A 17,382-nucleotide genomic window follows, 5' to 3' on the forward strand; every position below is an offset into this window, starting at 1 on the left:
CTGAGAATATGTTTTGAGCTCGCTTTTTCATTTAAAATTGAAAAAGAAAAGGGGTAGCTGGCTGGCTTAGTCAGTAGAGCATGTGACTCTTGATCTCTGGATTATAAATTTGAGCCCCATGTTGGGTGTAGAGATTACTTAACAATAAAATCTTTATTTAAATTTTTTTTATTTAAAGATTTTATTTATATATTTGACAGAGAGAGACACAGAGAGAAAGGGAACACAAACAGGGGGAGTGGGAGAGGGAGAAACAGGTTTCCTGCAAAGCAGGGAGCCTGATGTGGGGCTTGATCGCAGAACCCTGGGATGAAAACCTGAGCCGAAGGCAGACACCTAACTGACTGAGCCACCCAGGGACACCAACAATAAAATCTTAAAAAAAAAAAAAAAGAAACTTAAAAAAAGAAGGAAGATATAGTGTCACCTTCCATAATTAACTCAATCTTCATTATCACTTATTACTAAGTGGGTATTTAATGTTAGATGCATTGTATAGCTTGTGTAGAAATCTATGCATTAGTCCAAATTTGAATATTCATGTCTAAAACTCAAATTCTGGTTCAACTAAATATAATTAAAAATATCACTTTGGGGGGGGTGCCTGGGAGGTGTAGGTTAAGCATCTGGCTCTCGGTTTTGGCTCAGGTGAAGGGTCGTGAGATGGAGCCCTGAATCCAGTTCTGCACTCAGAATGGGGTCTGCTTAGGATTCTCTCTCCCTCTCCCACATCCCTCTCCCACTACATACATGGGCACGCTCTCTCTCTCTCTCTCAAATATATATGTATTTATATATATTTATCACTTTGGGATGTATGATATAGGTCTGTGGTTTAGGTATAAATCAGGAGTAAAAACAATGATTAAATACAGAAGCATACTAATTTTTCAGATCATGTTTATGCTATGAATAGTACAATAAAATATTTAAATAGTTAAAAGTGAACAAACTTAGGGGCACGTGGGTGGCTCAGTGAGTTAAACCTCTAATTCTTGGTTTCAGTTCAAGTCATGATCTCAGGGTCCTGGGATCAAGCCCAGTGTGGTGCTCCACATTCAGAGGGGGTCGGCATGAAATTTTCTCTCTCTCTCCTCTCTCTCTGCCCATCTCCATCCCATTCACACACATGGGCTCTGTCTCTCTCAAATAAACAAATCTTCAAAAAAATGGTCAAACTTAAGGTACAATCTGAGAGAAACTTCTGTGATGTTTTTCAGTACACTAATAGGTAAGTAAATGGGCAACAATGCCCCTAGTGAGATTTATCATTTAAAAAAGGCACTTTGAATTTATTTTAATTTTGACTCATCTAAACTCATTTCAATATTTAACTTTTGCAAGTAAAAATATTATAGAAAAATACAGTGGTTGAAGTCTATTTAAATCATGCTTTTTCTACACAGGAGAAAAACACTTCCACACATGGACAAATGTACCAAATTAATTTCTCTTCCTCCCCATCTATGTGAGTGTGCAGTATGTGTAAAAAAGTTTTGTTGTTGCTGTTTACAAAAAAAAAAAAAACTTCATTTCTAGAGGTGAAGGTAAAACTAGCATTCTCCAGATTGCCACAGAGAGTCATTCCAGTAGTTAATTCGCTTTTATTGACTTCCAAGGTTTCCTACTGAGAAATTTCCTGGCTGGTGTTCTTAAAATTGTAGTAAATGTCTTCATCTTCACTCATTCCTCTGAAGTTAAAATATGGTTTTCAATCTCCTCCTTGAGATTTATAAATTTGTTATATTTCTCATAAACACAGAGTATGTTTCATTCAACACTTCCAAAATGCTAAATGCATTTTTTGTTAGTTCTCCCTGGCCTGAAGCCATCTGGGACAAACTATATTATATACACACAAACTATACACACACATACTTGGACACACATGCACATATATTTTTTTAAGATTTCATTTATTTATTTGAGAGAAAGAATGAGAGAGAGAGAGCACATGAGATGGGGGAGGGTCAGAGGGAGAAGCAGACTCCCTGCCGAGCAAGGAGCCCGATGCAGGACTCGATCCCGGGACTCCAGGATCATGACCTGAGCCGAAGGCAGTCGCTTAAACAACTGAGCCACCCAGGTGCCCACACATGCACATATATTTAAAAATAAATTGATAATCACCATTTTTTGTTTACTTCTCTATGAAATGCTCTAGATACTAGATTTAGGGACATCACTGCCTTATTATTGACACCTGAAAACAGACTGCTGTTTTTGGCACTGAGAACTCAGTGGGTACAGGTGATAATTATAACAGAATCATCAGTGAAAAAAGATCAGAAAGAGGCAAGAAGGTAGACATCACATTATTTTAGGTAGGTAGCTTTCACTAAAAATAGATTCTGTCCATTTCTCATTAGCAAATATTTGATAATCAATTTTTTTAATATTTTTATGTTTTATTGACATAATGTAAAGAAAATTAGGAATACAGAGACGATGCAAATTATAATCATAACACTGTCTGTCTCTTCCCCATGAGACTTTAAATTTTGGAATAGTTTGCATGAGACACATGATTAGGGAAAGTGGATCTTCAACAGAATTTCAACCAACACTTAAAATCACTATAGTTCTCTCTCTTTTCATTTTGGTAAATAGCAATGATTAAAAATAATAGGACAGACTTCCACTTCTGGGAAGACGGAGTAGATTGTAAGTTTCCCTATTTTTCAGGAATAAGTATAAAAAAATCCCAAAAGACTCTGAAAAGGAGTCAGACTGGGGACCCAGGGAATGATTTGGTTGTGTGTTCCTTAGTTTTCCTTATGTTTACAAATCTCAGGCTTGGAGCTGAAGAAGCCAAGCACTTGGGAATAGCAGGGGGTGCAGACAAAAACCAAAACCAAACAAACATACAACAAACAAAATAAAACAAACCAAAAAATCCAGCAAAAGCCTGCTCTGTCTAAAAACCAGGAAAGGTGAAGCCTATCATGAGAAAAATATTTGGAAAATAACTGCCCTGTTCCAATACTGAAAATTTGAACTATAGCAGAATATCGGAAAGTATTTTAAAATCCTGTTTATAGTATATTAATCACTTAATTACAAGTAATGTTTCCCTATGTAACCACATAATTATTTTAGTAAGGTCAATGATATATTTTACCTAATAATATGGTATTAATTTTTCAAAGCAGTCTAAATCACCGTAAGTAACTTCCTGAGCCATTCCATTTTAATGTTTCTATTTCACTGACAGATTTCTTTGCTGCTGACAGTTCATTTCTCTAGGATCAACAGCTTGTGGAAAAAAAAACATTATTCCCCCCGCACTATTCAGTTACATAAGTAAGATGTCAAATGCAGTGAACACTTCTCTACCCCAATGTGCTTCTTAAAATTTTGAATGTTAAGTCACATAAATATTCCTTAGATTATTATTTTACTACCAAAGGTAGCTCTCAATTATATACTTAGCCTGTGAACTCGGTAAAAATATTATCGAGGCAGCTCATTTGGAAAATATTTTAGATACCTTTCTATCTGTCTGTTATGGCAATATTTATGATACATAAAATATAAGAACGATATAGAAGAATGTAAGTTTAATTTATTTTGATTCACCCATTTGTAACATTTCTGAAATTTGTGGAATTTATGTGGACCTGATCGATTGAGGAAAATTAATAAAAACTGCTGAACACAAACAAATGGTTGTTGGATTACTTTTCTGCTTAACAAATCTTTTTCTTAACTTCTATATTTTAAGTCTTCCAAAATACACAAAGTAGGCAGGAGAATAGACTCTATCCCAACCCCAAAATTCAATAGTTATCAACATTATGCCACACTTGCTTATTTCTCATTTCCTTCCTTTCATCTATCCTTCCTTCCTCCCTTTCCTCCTTGACTTTTCTTTCAATTGTAAAATGGCTACATAATCTTCCCAACCTTTTAGCATCCCATTTTGTAATTCTTCTCATCAAGATGTCAATTCTATTTCTTCATACCTTGAATCTGGGGCTGGCCAGTGACTTGCTTTGCCCAATGAGACATTAGCAAACATAACTCAAGCAGAGCCTTTACAAGAGCTTGTATATTGGACTTTGTCTTCTGCTGTATTTAGAACCCTAAGACCGCCATGCAGACAAAATTGAGCTGGACTAAAGGCAGGAACACCAAGACCAACAAATAGCCTGCCAATTTCCAGAACAAGTGAGACCATCCTAGATCATCCAGCCATTGGCTGAACTGCAGCCAACTGCCGACATAACATCAAATTTAAGCTGAGTCGAGCCAGATGACAACGGCACAGCTTATCTACAAATTTGTGAGCATACTCAAAAAGCTGTTGTTGTAACCTCTTAAACGATTATCCTCCTTTTTTCTTTCTTCTTTCTTTTCTCCCTTACTTTCTTCTCTCCTTACATTGTTTTTACCCTTCTTATTCGTTTCTTTTTATGTTGCTCTAATATTTTTTTAAACTCCTAATCATGTTACTTTTCTCAGAAGTGCTTCTGTACATATCCAAATAAGGGCATTTTACTTTTTATTTACTTTTAAAGGTTTTATTTATTTTGAGAGAGAGAGAGAGTGGGGGGAGGGGCAGAGGACAAAGGAGAGAGAAAATTTCAAGCAGGCATGCATCAAGTGTGGAGCCCAACATGGGGCTCGATCCCCCAGCCCTGAGATCATGACCTGAGCTGAAATCAAGAGTCCCGTGCTTAACCAACTAAGCCACCCAGATGCCCCAAATAAGGCATTTTAACAACCACAGTTCTATTATCTCACTAAATATTATTAATAATAATTCCCTAACAACTAATATCCAACGTTTAATGTTTTCCGGTTGTTTCAAAATATATTTTATTGCTTTTCATTAATAAATTATGAGATAGTGTTTTAAATAATAAAATTTTTTGGAAAATTAACTGCTCTACCTAGGTCCAAACTCCAGTGTCTCTTCGGCTTTTATTACTTCTGAAATCTTTGTTCATTTCCTACCCACCAGCAGCTGTTCTTTATTGTTCTTTTTGAGTTTAACCTTGTACATGTGCAGTTCAGAATTCAGGCAAGCATTTAAGGGGAACCCCTGAGCAGATTACCCGGGTTCTTTCTCTGTTGTTCCCTCATTCCCTTGTCCCAGAAATTCCAACCCCCTTAGTAAGGCAGTCCCTCTCCATTTGGCTCTATTTATCTGAATAGCAATTTGGAGTGCTCGCTTCGCAATTTGGAAACTACCTCCTAGGGAGGCCAAACCATGGAGTCTAGTCCATGCTCAAGAATGATGCTATCAAATAAAACAATAAAAAAAGTAATGGAATAGACTCTCTTCAAGGTTATTTATTCTTTGCTTTACTATTAAATGTCTAGGTCAAGGCCATATATTGTTTACTATGTTTTATTTTATTTTATTTTTTTAAAGATTTTATTTATTTGAGAGAGAGAGACTATGCATGAGCAGGGGGCGGGCAGAGAGACAGAGAATCTCAAGTAGACTCCATGCTGAGCCCAGGACCCACGCAGGACTTGATCTCAAGACCCATGAGATCATGACCTGAGCTGAAACCAAGAGTCGGATGCTCAACCAACTGAGCCACCCAGGCGCCCCGGTTTACTGTGTTTATAAGGAGGCAAGATCCTTTCACCTGTAACTGCTCTGTTAGGCCTGTGAGTTTCCATTTATGTCAACTTAGGATATTTCTATGGTCATATCTCGCCAACACCCACAACACCGTGCAGGTGTATACAGTTTACGTGCATACCTACACTGGATTTTCATCTACAAAAAAATTTTGTTTTAATTGTGTCTGACAAATGATGACCTTATTACTTGGCACTGGATTAGTTTAGACAGCATGTGAGTTAGTTATAATGTTCAATGTACATATATTATAATTATTTTTGCTATTGTACTAGAGCCAGAATCAATATATTCCACATGGAACATTAATGCAAATGAGTGAATTACTATTCTGGGATCTTAGCCATGGACATGCAGATTAGTATTTGCAGGAAATTTTCATAAACAAAACCACAGACTAATTATTTCTACACTGTGAAGTAGTTTGTTCTAGTCAATTTTTCAGTTTTAATTTTGTCACTAATATTTTCTAAATTAAATTGGTATACTTGGGGAAAAATGACCTTCTAAAGCAGTTTATGAAAGATCCATAGTTTAACCTGAAGTATTAACCAGTTGTTAAATACATTTCTAACTTTTATATTCCCTTTTTAAAAATCCACTTAGAGTAAATTCTCAATTACTCATAGCATTGAGATTTGAAAATAAGAGCAGAATGTTGAAAAATTTTGATTGACAAACCAAGTTGTGGATATTTAATTGCTATATAAAAATGCACGCAGATTTTCATTTTAAAATATACTTTTATGGTTAAAACTAATAGTATTTGTTTATCCTATGTGCAATTAATGAATGCCAAAGTTAAAAATATTTATTTGATGCTGGGGAGCCATTATAGATTGATTGAGCAAACTGATTTCCTTAATGGAATTGGTCAAACACAAAATAAGTAAATATTTCAAATTTTCCAAGTAATATATATATATATATATATATATATATATATATATATAGTATATATTATATATAAGAATCATCATACCCAGTAGTGGAATTATTGGATCATATGGTATTTTTATTTTTAATATTTTGAGGAACCTCCATACTGTTAACCACAGTAGCTATACTAATTTACATTCCCCTCAAAAACGCATGAGAGTTCCTTTTTCTCCACATCCTCACTAACACTTGTTATTTCTTTTCTTTTTGATTCTAGCTATTCTGACAGATACAAAGTGATATCTCTTTGTGGTTTTGATTTGTCTTTCCCTGATGATTAGCACCTATACATTTATCACAGTATTATTTACAATATCCAAGATATGGAAGAAACCCAAGTGTCTACTGACAGATAAAGAATATGGGGTATATATACAATGAAATATTACTCAGCTATAAAAAAGGATGAGATCTGTCCATTTTTGACATCATGGTTAGACCTAGAGGGTATTATGTGAAGTGAAGTAAGTCAGAAGAGAAAAACAAATACTATATGATTTCACTTACATGTGGAATTAAAAACAAAACAAAACGAATAAATAAACAAACAAAAAGCAGAAAACAGACCCATAAATACTGAGGACAAACTGATCGTTTCCAGAGGGGAAGAGGGTGAGGGGATAGGCAAAATGGGTGAAGGGGTGTGGAAGATACCGGTTCCTAGCCATGGAATGAGTAAATCATGGGAATAATAGGAAGAGCATAGGGAATAGTCAATGGTACTGTGATATTATACGGTGACAGATGGTAGCTATGCTTGTGGTGAGCATAGCATAACATAGCATAAGGTATAAACTTGTTGAATTACTATGCCATACACCTGAAACTAATATAATTTTGCGTGTCATCTATACTCAAATTATAAAAAAAAAAGTGAGTTAGAGGAAAGTGCAAGTGATTACAGGTTGACAAAAACAAAGACAACAGAAGAAACAGCTACAATTCTCTTAAATAAAAATAAAGCACTAAAGAGAAAAATAATAACAGGAAGATCATAATGGCTATAGATTAGGATATATTAGAGATAGAAATATGAAGACATTGCAAGAGAGAATAAATCTTGAAATAGTACAACTAGTTACAAGCTTTTAAGAGCATCCTACTGTTATACAGAATACAGGTCTTCTGACCCCATCTCTAGGTTTGTGCATTTAATTAACAAATAATGCCACTTAGTTTTCTGAAGTGTGCCAAGTGTGTCTCCTCCATTCAGCTGCTCAAATATGCTTCAGAAAAGCAACAAAGGGTCTTATTTGATGAATGAAGAAAAGTTGAACAGAAATATCAAAAAAATGTCAGTAGTTGGAAAAAGGGAAAAATCTTTAAAAAATAAAATTTACATTCCATATTATTTTCTAACATTGAGTCACAAAATGTTTTAAATAAAAACCATTTCTTTGGGATTTTTTTCCCACTTTTGAAATAAGTTATATATCTCTTTCTATCGGGTTTCAAGACTATTGAAAAATATTCTGGATACAAATTTTTTGCCAGATAGATCATTTATAAATATGTTCCAGTTTGTAGCTATTTTTAAAGTTCTTTTAACCATATTTTTCATATGGTGCACCTAGGTGGCTCAGATGGTTAAGGGTCTGCCTTTGGCTTGGGTCATGATCCCAGGGTTCTGGGATTGAACCCCACGTCCTGCTCCGGGCTCAGTGGGGAGCCTGCTTCTCCCTCTGCTTCTGCCCCTGCTCGTGCTCTCTCTCTCTCTGTATCTCTGTCTTGAATGAATAAATAAAATCTTAAAAAAATGTTTTCATATAGCAAATTTTAAAAATTTTATGAAGTCCAATTTATCATTTTTTTTCTTTTATAGATTGTGCTGTTAGTATCATGTCCAAGATCTCTTGGCATTATGAGGGAAAGAAGCCAGTTTCAAAAGGTTACCTAGTATATAATTCCATTTATATGACATTCTTGAGAAGATAGAACTACAGTGACAAAGAAAAGATCAATGATTGCCAGAGGTGGGGAACAGTATGACTACATGAGGAGTTTTATGTAGTGATGGAAATGTTATGTATTGTGATGGTAGTTAAAGAAACCCATACATGGTTAAGGCTCATGCAACTGTGGGCTCTTCTTCCAAAAATGTCAGTTTTATGTATGTTAGGTAAAAAATAAAAACACACAAATAAAACAAAAATAAAAAAACATTTTTACCACAGTGTAAGTATATTTTAGAGTAGATATTTCTGAAAAGAGTATGAATGACAACTATCAATAAGAAGACACAGTGGTGGCAAGTTAAAATCAAGTTGATCAGGTTACGGACTCTCACAAAAGCACCAGTTAAGACATTTTGGTTCTCAAGACCTCAATTGGGTCTTATATATTAAATAAATTCAGTCATAAATTTATGAAATTAACACATATAATGTAAATACTGAACACTTCTTTTATTGTCTCACCAAGTGTAGCTAATAGAAATGTTTGTAGAAAAGAAGGTAGTACTGGTATCAGAGAGTTTCTCAATTATTTTCCTGAAGAAACAACAGTAAGAACAAACATGCAAGACTGTGAATATAAAAGAAAAAAAATCCTAAAAATGTGAGTTGAGATATAATCATCCTCTATAACAGTAATTAAATGGTCAGGAATTATTCTCATTTGTTTCAATTGGCTAGCAGCCAAACTTATTAAGCAAGAAAGAGAATGATGTTTTATTTTTTAAAAAAGATTTTATTTATTTATTTGAGAGAGAGAGGGAAAGAGAGAGGGCACGAGCTGGTGGAGGGGCAGAGGGAGAAGGGCAAGCAAACTCCCCACTGAGCAGGGACCCTGACACAAAACTAAATCCCAGGACCCTGAAATCACGATCTAAGCTGAAGTCAGAGGCTTATTAACCAACTTAGCCACCCGGTGCCCAAAGAATGATGCTTTAGAAAGTGGGTATATATTGTATATTGTAGCTGGTTCCTGAGTGTTCAGTAGCTTATAGATTCTTGGGAGAGCAAATCACACAGTCAACAGGTATTTATCCAGTTGTTCATCTAGCTCTTGATTTATTCAACACAGATTGAAACAACCATAAACCTAGATTAGATCTAAAATTATTTTCCCTTACTGTCATTTGTATCTTCATCTTTATTTTCTTTATTTGCTTATGTTGGTTTTAACAAATAATGAAGTCAGTGAATCTGTGCAGACAACACTTAAATGTTAATGAACTGTCTGTTAAAAGAGCACATAAATCCCTCTCCTTCATTTTTTTTTCCAGTTGCTGTTAGGTCGTTGCTATAAATAAAAAGATATTTTTACTAGGGACTCTGAAATTTTTAAGGTTAAAAAAAGGCTGCATTCTTCAAACAGCAAAGAAAATAGAAAGAAAATCTTCCAAGGATGAAATAAATAAAAGAAGTGAAAAGTTCTGTTGGAAGAATGGTTAAAAAATGGGAATTGTTTTGAATTCATTAGGTGATAAGCAATGATACAAAAATAGGCTGCTAATTAATAAGAAGGGGTGAGCAATTAATGAGTCCAAAATGGCTGAGTTACTGAAACTGTTTGTACAACTCATTTTTAATAAGAGAAATGAGAGAAATTTTAGGAAATAGTGATGTGATTTTTGCAAAAATTGCTATTGACAAAACACGGGAAGAGGAATACTTGAATATATGAACATACCCAAATCAGCAAATTTGGATGACTTGTTTCCAAGGACACAGAGCAAGTTAGCTGCATAATACCAATCACTGAATCAACAATAATAAAGATGCAAAAATTATGTCAAAACATCTATATATTTAGATATTGTCTTTGAACCACATTTTCTCAATTATATTAGATTCTACTTTTGATACAGTATGCTTTTCAATGTAATAAGGTCTTTCTAAACTCCAAAATGAATTGGGTACTTCTGTTTTTTCCAGTTTGTCAAAAGTGCAGTACTTGAAGTAAAATGGAAAATACTTTTGACTTAAGAGAATTGAATGCTGATGAGAAAGAGATTAAAAAAAAAAAAAAAACAGGGTTGGGAGTATTGTGTATGTGTTTTAAGGCGGAACTTCCTCTCTACCGGAATAGCAAGAAACTACTTGGAGTAGATGATACTTAATCGGAAACTTGAAAAATGAGAAGGATGCAACCATATGAAGTATTGAGGGGAGACCATTTCAGAAGAGAACAATATATCTAAAACTTGGGTGAAAAGCTTTTATGTTCAAGGAAAGAAAGAAGTTCTTCTTGGTTGAATTTTAGTGCCCGGGGGTGATAGTGATAGGAAATAAGGGAGATAACTGGGGTTAGATTATGGATGGTCATAAGAAATTTGGATAGAAAAAAGTGTAAGTTAAATATGTAGTGTAAATATATAATCATCCTTAAAAGAAAATCATTTCAGATTCTGTTTCCACTACAAGAAAACCCCCCAATGACTGAGTAAGTTATATTAACATAGCAGAATGGGTTTTATGAATGGACAAAATTATAGAAATAGATTGATAGAATAAAGTCAAAAGGAAGTAACATAGACAAATAACCTAAATCCCTAACTAATAAACAGAGCTGCAATGAGAATTTGGATGAATTCTCCCATGATAACTGTTATCACAAATCTTTTTTTTAATTTTATTATGTTATGTTAATCACCATACATTACATCATTAGTTTTTGATGTAGTGTTCCATGATTCATTGTTTGCGTATAACACCCAGTGCTCCATTCAATACATGCCCTAACACCCATCACCAGGCTAACCCATCCCCCCTCCCTTCTAGAACCCTCAGTTTGTTTCTCAGAGTCCATAGTGTCTCATGATTCATCTCCCCCTCTGATTTCCCCCTTCCTTTTTCGCTTCCTATTATCGTCTTCTTCATTTTTTAACATATAATGTATTATTTGTTTCAGAGGTACAGGTCTGCGATTCAACAGTCTTACACAATTCACAGCACTCACCATAGCACATACCCTCCCCAGTGTCTATCACCCAGCCACCCATCCCTCCCACCCCCCACCACTCCAGCAACCCTCAGTTTGTTTCTTGAGATTAAGAATTCCTCATATCAGTGAGATTATATGATACATGTCTTTCTCTGATTGACTTATTTCACTCAGCGTAATACCTTCCAGTTCCATCCACGTTGTTGCAAATGGCAAGATTCCATTCCTTTTGATGGCTGCATAATATTCCATCATATATATACATACCATTCTTCTTTATCCATTCATCTGTTGATGGACATCTTGGCTCTTTCCATAGTCACAAATCTTAATGCACATTCTTTTTCTTATGTATTCTCTATAATTCACCTATGATGAATAGAAATGTTTTTTCTATTTTATAGGGAACTTAAGGGGTATTTTTTAAGCAGCCTCTCTTTTCATTTTATTATTATTGTGATAAACATTTTATAGAACTATAAATATGAAGTTGAATTCTAGCCAGCAGTCAGCTCTAATAGATCTTTTCACTCTGAATCAAAAAATTCTAAACATTTTAGTAACTCTCATTTGGACATATGGTTATTATTGCACTGTTTACTTTTAGTGTCAATCAGGTCAGGTCAGATGGGGTTATTTTAAAAGCTTAAACCTTGCCCCAAAGAATATTATTTACAGAAATGTTAACTCTGCAACTTTTGCAGATACCCAATGCACATTAACCCAATGATGGTTGTGATAAATATATTTTTTACATTGTGCAGAGCATTTTCATATTGGTTCTTCTACTGCCTCTTCTTTTGTCTCTTTTATATAGCAAAACACCACTCACAGTATTTCAGGAATGGAAGACATAATGAAAAAATCTTTGCCTAGGCAAAGATTGAGCAGTGTGAGCTCTAGTACTAATATTTTGCCCTTGAACAGTTGGTTGAGCATGAGAAAGTCATTGAATATAGCAGAAGCTCCATGGATGAACTAAAAATCATTATGATCAAAAGACACAGCACGTACCTTGTAATCAGGAGCACATTTTTGTTTTTTTCTCAAGTATTAACTCTACTCCCTATTAGCTCTAAGGCCCGGGATGGTTACTTTGCCTCCATAAACTATGTTTTCTTCATCAGGAAAATAAGGATAGGAATGCATTCTACACAGGTGTGATAAAGTGCAATGTAACATTATTTTCATTGAAAATAAATGTGCTGCAAAGGCTCTATTAGTCCTCGTACACTGAAGTTGAGAGGCCAGAAATAGTAACATTAGAACTCAAAGCAAATGGCCTCCATACAAAAACCAAGCAAACAAAAACAAACAAAATAGCTATTGGAGTCCTGCAAAAATACACACCGATAAACTGCTTATGTTCCATCCTTTACTTCTATGGTAGTTACCAATTGCCCCTCAACCCCAAATCCACCTTTTATTTCCTGGTTTGTGATACTGGAGCTGCATCACTTAAATCTCTTTTGCTAGCGGCCACAATGTCAGGTTCGGTCAGTAGACAGCAGTGGAGAGACACTTCAAAAGGAAGGGCTTTCTCTTCTGGTTCTATTGCTTTCCTATTTTCTCCCAGTGTGACATTCAGCTGCTGGCTTCCCAGCGAATCTCACTGGTAACTGCTTGCATGCTTCCCAGAGACTTTCTGCTGCACCTCACCTTGGGGTTCCTCACTTGCTAATCCTGACCTGCTGCAGTTTGCCAAAACTCTCTACCAGCCGGTGAACCAGGGCCCCACCCTCTCCAGTAGGGTGTGTGTGTGTGTGTGTGTGTGTGTGTGTGTTGTGTGTGTACAGAGAAGAGACCCTCTTTCTTTCAAGTTTGCTTCCTTCTTTACTATTCTCCCTAAACCCTAGAGATTGCGGCTGCTCCCCCTATTTTTATGCCCCCTGTTCAGAGTTCTCTCTGGCCTCTTAATAGCTGATTTCCTGTTACTAGTTAATAATTCTTTATATAAAAATTATCCTCTTCAGCTACTGGTATGATTTCTGACTCTTGAATGGACTCTGACTGATACACCTTTTCATACTCAAGATGAAAGATATTAAGTGTAATTTAATCTTGGTATTCTGGAGTAAGTAACTCTAAGGCACATAGAACTTTACAAATCAGTGATTATAGTTCTTAATACTAAATGCAGCTTCAAACAAATTGAGTTTTACTGCATAAAAGTAAATTTGAAGTTTATGACAAATTTCAAAAACGTTTCACAATACATTGTAAACAGCAGTGGAATGTAAAATCTTTGAATGAGTTAGAAATACTGCAAAAAAACAGGAAAGTATACAAAAAAAATAAAAATTCTGTTGGAGTCAAAGTCTCGGTCCTAGTTTTTAATATGAAGATTTTGGTATATTTTTTTGTTTAATTTTCAAATGTTATATTTATCATGAATAAACTTAGTAATTTTCACATATAGCTAGTATGTAAACACACATACGCACACACATAGCTTGAGCCTATTCATATTTTCTGATTCTCTATCATGCTCTCTAAACCTCTTGACAAACTAATCAAATATCCTTTAAACTGATTTTTAATATTTTAAATTTGCGTTCACGGTAATTTTCCATATGTCTCTCATCCTGCACAGAAACTAATTCCTCTTCAATTGTCTCATTGTGCTCACCAAATGCTAACCCAATTTAATTATTATTCTTTTATCTTTTATACTACTAACATAAGAAGTTGATAATTAGAATAAATTAATTTTCTGCTTCTAAAATGAAGAAAATGCCTAAATTGCTTTGTTCTGAGCATTTGAAAAGTACTTAATATAAATATACATAGTTACTGATAACAAATGCAATGACTTAACTCCCTGGCAGCTTCCCCTGAACCTCAGACACAATGTATTGTCACAGTGCAGTGCTAATGAACATTAGCAATTACCTATGCAAATTTGGTTTCCATTTCTAGATTAGTCCATTTCTTTAAAATCCATTCGATTTAATGTTTTTTTATTTATGTAATTAAATAAAAACATTTAAGAAATAATAATTTGTTCAATTTTGTTTTAGGATTTAAGAAGACTCAAGATGAATACTAAATGGGCATGTTCTTTGAGTTCCACATTATTTTTTTTCTACTAAGAGTAGGAAATCTTTTTATATGAGAAAAAAGACATGGTTTTATCTTACAGTATCTCTCAAGATGAAAATATTCTCTAGCTGACCACTCAATAGAAATGGTAAATTTTAGAGAATGGATTTTACTTCTGGATCAGGGTTCTGACTCTCTCATATGCCCCAGGTATACACATGACTCAAATACGTATCAGACATACACTGAAACAACTTAATTATCCCCCAGAAGACACCTTCTCTTTTTTTTGGCTAATAGTTGATGTACAGAGATTATATAAAGGTGTTAAAATATTTTAAAAATATTTTTATACTGAGATACAGTGGTATAGTATATAATTATTTTATTTTATTTATTTTATTTTACTTATTTATTTTTTTTCTAAAAGTAAAGATCCTTTTAATGTTTTAGAAAAAGGTTACTTAGAGGGGGAATAGTGCTTAAAATTCCACAGAACTAAGGTTAAGGGGGAGACTATGATCAAATACCTAACAAGGACATGTTTTGATGCTCTTTCAAGTGGTATTTTTGAGTCAGGAAAATACCCAAAGAAAGATGATTCTTCTTGACATGCTTCTCACTGAACAATATCTTTATTCACCTTTGTGTGTATCAACTGCCTAGTCCAGGTATTTGAACTCCGAAATAATTTAATGGAACTCACAATCAAATGACACTTTATCATATATAATCCTTTCATATGGAAATAAATTTCTGATGCCTTTTAAATTCATGACCCCCATGAACATTTCAGTTATGATAAATTATAAAATGGCAAGAAAGATTCTTTGAAATCTCAAAGTTAGAAAAAAACTTGAGGAAAGTATATATTAAGGGGCTTCACAAATATGAGGCACAATTATTTCCTAATAATTATTTTATATATATAATTAATTATATATAATAATTATTTATATAAAATATTTTATATATTAACATCCAAACTCAGTACATTGTCAGCTGTTTCCCTCGGTTCGCTTGCATCCGGCGATGTACCAAGGTTCTGAACGCTTTTCAGTGAAAAGCCTATCCAACTCATCCAGTGTAGAGAAGTAACTCTAATACCATCACCTCTCACATAGAAATTTTCAGACAGACACTGACCTTTTTTTAAACAGAAGCTGAGCGGTATCATAGGGGACTTAATCTTGCAGAAGCATCATCCTTCCGGGCTTCAGCCTGTGGAGAGCCTTCTGCATCCTGTCTGCAACAACTGCTCGAGTATTCAGTAGGTGGCGGAGGATCCAAGGAACTCATCAGCACAGATTTCCGGGTGATTGAGTTCTGAGTTTCATTTTCTTCCACAGGAGGCATCTGTGTTTTATGTCCAAGGCTATCTGATGAACACTTGTGTTGTTCTTCTATTTTTAAACTAGGTCCGTTGTCACTGCTCTAACATTCAGGTACTTCACTCCTCATGTTCTCTGAGAGCAAATCCTTCACGTGATTTTGGTTTTGGCTAGGTGCCAGTGTGGGAATTTGGTAAAAAGCCAATGTCTGCCCTAGAAAAACCCATTTTCATGGATTTTGTAGAAGTCATTCCAATATATGTGGGCCCTGATTTCATAATTAACTCCTGGCACACCCGCTGAATGCTGTTCTTCTTGACTTTCCTCTTCGCAGCCAAAGCCTGCTTTTCCAACCACTCCACACTGTGCCAGGCATTATGGTGGAAGACTCGTGCTGGATCGCTCAGGAACCGGGTCCCAAACTGCAGCCAGAACGCATTCAGCATAGGGGTGGCCATGACACCAGAACTGGATACGTACACAATTATTTTAAAGACTTTATATTCACATGGAAATGTGATCATGGTATATGGATAAGCTAACAATATTTAAAAGAGGCTATTATATGATCATACACATTTTAAATAACAGCAGAAATTTAGAGGGATAATCACCAAAACTCATAACAATTATCTCTAAGAGCTAGCCTTACAGAGCAAGGATATAAAGATAAATTCATGTTCTTATTTATGCTTTTTTTCCTGGTGTTTTCTATTTGATATGAAATATAGTCATGATAAAACAAAAATTATTTCAATTTTGAATAAAAACTAAAAATGATGCCAACATCTATAGCTTTGTATTACATGCCATTTTCTTATATGATGTTCTGAAAGTAATCAATGATACTCATTTTTAAAATAAATAGACATGTCTTTTGGGAATCATTTAGCTCGACTCCAGCTCTTAGCACTGGCAGTGGTGGAGGGCACATTGGTCACAGGCTTCTTATTTTGATGGATTTTATCAGTGTAATCAGTGTGTATGATATATAAATATGTTTTTATTATATAAATAGTATATTTATACATTTATACAGAAAATTTCCCGAAGTACCCCCTTCTTACAGGTTTTACAATTTCATTTATGAAATAAAATGCCAGGAAATAAACTCATACAAAAATAATTTCAGAATTGAGGTCAATTCAGATGTATTCTAACTAAAGTGTACCTATTCCTACAAGATCATACTGCTTTAAGGAAACTAAAATGTTCTAATTAATTGTACTTTCATATGGTGAAGATGATAAATATACTCCAGTACTGTGCAAATTAAAAAAATCAGCTGGTTAAAATACATACAATTATATGATATTTTCTACTATGCTGTTATTTTTTGGAAAAGTTATGTTGAATTTATCTCTTATCTAAATTGCTTGTATAAGAAGCAAAAGTAAAAAGAAAAGTGAGGGAATTTATTGGTAAGTTATTGTAATAATGGCTTTGCTGATTATCAATATTCCTTGTTTTTATTATTTAATGACTCTTCCTGAAATTATGCTGAATAAATAATCAGGCACAGGCACTAACTTTCTCATTTAATCTTTATTGTTTGAAAATCCTTACTTGTATGAAATACTCATT

General features: G+C 34.4%; 1 pseudogene; it reads right to left on the minus strand.

The window, feature by feature from the left end:
• Positions 1–15,683: 15,683 nt before the first annotated feature.
• LOC114209023 (tRNA N(3)-cytidine methyltransferase METTL2B pseudogene) lies at positions 15,684–16,256 on the minus strand (annotated as a pseudogene).
• Positions 16,257–17,382: the final 1,126 nt, after the last annotated feature.

Source organism: Eumetopias jubatus, unplaced genomic scaffold (assembly GCF_037043125.1).
Source record: "Eumetopias jubatus isolate StellerSeaLion01/CBP00866 unplaced genomic scaffold, mEumJub1_p1.0 scaffold_1, whole genome shotgun sequence".
Classification (NCBI taxonomy): Eukaryota; Metazoa; Chordata; class Mammalia; order Carnivora; family Otariidae; genus Eumetopias; species Eumetopias jubatus.